General features: G+C 43.2%; 1 non-coding gene across 1 annotated transcript; it reads left to right on the forward strand.

The window, feature by feature from the left end:
• Positions 1 to 3,942: 3,942 nt before the first annotated feature.
• TRNAA-AGC lies at positions 3,943 to 4,015 on the forward strand. Its single transcript has one exon. It is a non-coding gene; the product is annotated as a tRNA-Ala (tRNA).
• The last annotated feature ends 281 nt before the right edge of the window (positions 4,016 to 4,296 follow it).

The following is a 4,296-nucleotide window of genomic DNA, read 5'->3' on the forward strand; positions in this document are numbered from 1 at the left end:
TCTGTATAATTGACGTTGTATTGCTGATCATAGCCTTGTGCGACCAGACGAGCTTTATACCTGTCCACTTGTCCGTTAGGTAGGAGTTTGGTCTTGAATGTCCATTTGCACCCTAGAATGGGAGTTTGAGCCGGAGCGGGAACGAGAGTCCAAGTTGCTTGTTTCTGAAGAGCATGAAACTCCTTAGACATGGCTTGACGCCAAAGCGGGTGTCTGATAGCTTGGGCATAAGTGTTTGGTGTATTGATAGGAGGAGCTGTTGTGAGAAGAGACAGAATGTTTTTCGGTTTAGTAATCCCTGACTTGAGCCTGGTCTGCATGGGATGTGAGGGGTGATGGGTGATAGGTATTGCAGGCGTAGTGGAGTTTGGGATGTTTGTAGTGGAAGTCTTGGTGGGTCTGTAAGTAGAGGATATAAGTTGTTGTGTAGGCGTTGGTTGTGGAGTAGGTTTAGAGATTATAGGAGGTGTTGGCTTGGAAGCCAGCGAAGGTGGAATGAGAAGTAAGGGAGGAGTATGATGTGATGAGGGTAAAGTTGGCATGGATTGAGTTGGATAGGTGGTCTTGCAGGGAAATTGCGTTTCATTAAAAGTAACATGCCGTGAAATGTAAATTTTGTTTGAGAGAAGATCCAAACACTTATACCCTTTATGAAAAGGAGAGTAGCCAATAAAAATGCATTCATGGGAGCGCGGTGAGAGTTTGTTGGCTGCATAAGGTCGTAGCCACGGAAAGCATTGACACCCAAATGTTCGTAGATGAGTGTAGGTCGGGTGGCGGCCGTGCAAGCGGTGGAAGGGGGATTGATTTGCAATAGCGGAAGAGGGTAGGCTGTTTACCAAATAATTGGCAGTGGATATAGCTTCGGCCCACATAAAGTTGGGCAAGTTTGCGGCGTGAAGCATAGTGCGACTAGATCAAGTAGATGGCGATTTTTCCTTTCAGCCAGCCCGTTTTTCTCGGGCGTGTGAGGAAAACTGAGTTGCTGTTGTATACCGTGGATCTGAAGGAAATCTTTGAACTCATTGCTGGTAAATTCGCCTCCGCCGTCTGACTGAAGAACCTTTGGAGTTGTGTGGAATTGAGTTCGAATGAGTTGCTGAAATAACTTGAATTTGGAGAAAGTTTCCTGTGTTGTTTTCATAAGATACATCCAAGAATAACGAGTGAAGTCATCTATAAAAAACACATAATATCGAAAACCATCCAGAGAGTTCACCGGGGCGGGACCCCAAACATCGGAATGTATGAGATCAAAGGCGGCAGAGGAAACAGAATTATTTTTATTAAAAGACAATTTATGACATTTTGCAACGGTACAGGAAATGCAAGAAAAATTGTTAGAAATCTGTTTAATGATGGGAAGAAGAGGTAGCAGATTTTTTATCAGCCCTTAGTGAGGGTGTCGTAGCCGTGCATGCCAGAGTTGTTCTTGATTTGTGTGGACTTGGAATGCCGTTGAGGTATGGACAGCTGGTCTGCGAAGTTGATACAAGCCATCATGAAGATGCTCATGAAGAAGGGTACGGTGATCCTTGCAATCCTTAATTGTAAACACGTTAGCGTCGAAACTCACAGAAACAGGATTATCAGTAGTTAACTTGGAAACATATAAAAGATTGTGTGATAAGTGCGGAACATGAAGAAGTTTGCGCAAGTAAAGCTTACGGGGCGTGTCAGGTAACGGAAGAAGACCCTGTCCGGAGTGAGTGACGGGAAGTTGTGACCCATTTGCGATGGAGACGCTATCTTGACCGCGGTATTGCGCGGGATACTGAAGATTGTTGAGATCTGGTGTGAGATGGTTGGAGGCACCCGAATCAACAATCCAGTCGTGAGAGACATTCTGATTCGGTTGTGCAAGAAGTGCCGTCAGAGATCTGGGATTCGTAGGTGCGAAACGTGGATTCGAACGGTGCCAGCAATTAAGAGCGATGTGGCCGACTTTGTTGCAAATCTGGCAAGTGGGTCGGATAGGATTTGAATAAGGCTGGTTGGGCACAGTTAAGGATGAATTTGACTGAGGCGGGTTTTGTTATGCAGTGGGATTCCAATTCTTGCTGAATCTACGCGGAGGACGATTTCTGGATTGATTGGAGGACGTCGCGTAGAATGCAGTGGCGCCGGAAGTAGTAGAGTTGGCTCGGGAGAGTTCTTGATTGACGTTAATCTCTTCACTGCATAGAAGAGAGTAAAGATTATCAAGAGTCATCAGGTGGGGAGACGTGCGGATAGCCGCTTTGAACGAGCTGTATGTAGGCGGAAGGCCGTTAAGAATGTGGAGAATAACATCTTCCGCATTGACGTTAGAACCGGATGCAGCGATGTTGTCGACTATGGATTTGACGTGGTTGAGATACTGTTGCATGGACATATTCTGCATTTGAACATGGTGGAGCTCATTCTTGAGCTGGATGACACGCGACCGACATGTGGGCTGTAGGCGACGTTCAAGAACTAGCCAAACCTCGTGTGCGGTGGTGCAAGAAATGACGTAGGGGAGGATGGGGGGAGAGATAGTGGAGAAAAGTGCGGAAAGAAGGTTATTGTCGGCTAAGAGCCAGCGCTGGGATTCTGGAGACGTGGCGTTGGATGGACAAGAAGTTGTGCCGGTGAGATGTCTGGCATAGCCGTTCACCGTAAACTGTTGAAGAAGCTGAATGCGCATATGGCGTAATTCTCGGTGGTGAGGTTATTGGGAACGAGGTTCTTGATGTTGGAGATGAGAAACTTGAGGTGCGGCGGAATGTGGAGCTCGGAGGGGGAATTGCCGGAGAGAGCTGCCGAGGAGGGAGGGTGGGAGTTTGCAGATTCTTGATCTCCCATGGATTGGCTCATGATACCATGTTAGAACATAAGGATCGGAGAGGAGCAGGGAGACGAAGACGGAAACAGAAAGAGCAAAGTAAAATTATTATTGAATAGAATCAAATGAATCAATACAGTGATCCTATATATAGGACGGTGAATGGCAGATTTGGAATAAGATACAAGTATATATATGTGTAATGTTTGTTCACAATAGGTTGGTGACTCTTCAATTCAACCTAAAAGCCTACATAAGTCCTCATTAATGCTGGTGTAGATTTCTAAGGGACACCTTTACATTGTTCTCTTTCTCTCTTTTTCTTCCTACATGCTTATGATGCACAGACACAAAAATGATGACACGGACATGTCAATTATTAAAAATATAGGACACAGATACAGGCTGATGACATGTGTCTTATGATGCACATACATAAAAATGACGACACGGACATGACACGACATGAATACAAGACATGTCAATTATTAAAAATATAGGACACAGATACAGGCTGAACACAATATTTTAATTTTTATATTTTAAAAATAGTATATAGAAATTGAATAAGCATAATATTAAGAATAATTGAATAATAATAAATCATTTAATTATAATATGTATGTAAAATAATTAATATTAGAATGTTGAGAGTTGGACGTGCATGTTGTGTCTGACATCGAGAAGAGAGACGAAAATACAGTCAAAAGTCGAGCATTGATTTTGCGCAATGGGCATCGAACATCGATGTGAGACAGTATCGGTTCTTAATGTTAAAAATTCACAAAATATTTAAAACGTGTGTCACACATGTGTCCAGTTTATTTTTAATAGAACACGTCTGTAGCATGTCTTACACATGTCAGAGACGTGTCAGTTGCATGTCGTATCCAATACATGTCGGACAAAACCTCTTTGAAAAGAAGTGTCGATTCATCATAGCAAATGCCATATGCGGAAAACAACCCAAAGAAATTAGGCCAGGATTTAATCGACCATATAGCACTTTTAAGTGCTGAAAAAAAAAAAGTGCCGAAAGAGAAATTTTAAGATCAGTTAACGGGGTAAGAAGTGTTACAATATATATTATCAAATAAATCTAGATTAATATATGTTTAGTTGGATACTAAACCAACGGGGATGTAGCTCAGATGGTAGAGCGCTCGCTTAGCATGCGAGAGGTACGGGGATCGATACCCCGCATCTCCAGACCTTTCTTTTCATTTTTGCATTAAAGTTTTATTTTTAGGGGTTTTTACATGTATAACACTTAAAACTGTCATATTTACCTATTAAACACCTAAAGTTTCTTATTTACTAATATACCACCTCAAACTCTTATTTTAAACCTTTTATAGCACTTCCGTGACCTTCGCCTCTCCCGTTTGCCACTCCGCTCTTATTCGCACATCCGCCCTCTCGGCCGTCTCCGACCTCGTTCGCCTCTTCACCGCAAAGTGTTCTCCAGTGACGTCGCACGCCAAGACTTC

Source organism: Dendrobium catenatum, unplaced genomic scaffold (assembly GCF_001605985.2).
Source record: "Dendrobium catenatum unplaced genomic scaffold, ASM160598v2 fragScaff_scaffold_156, whole genome shotgun sequence".
Classification (NCBI taxonomy): Eukaryota; Viridiplantae; Streptophyta; class Magnoliopsida; order Asparagales; family Orchidaceae; genus Dendrobium; species Dendrobium catenatum.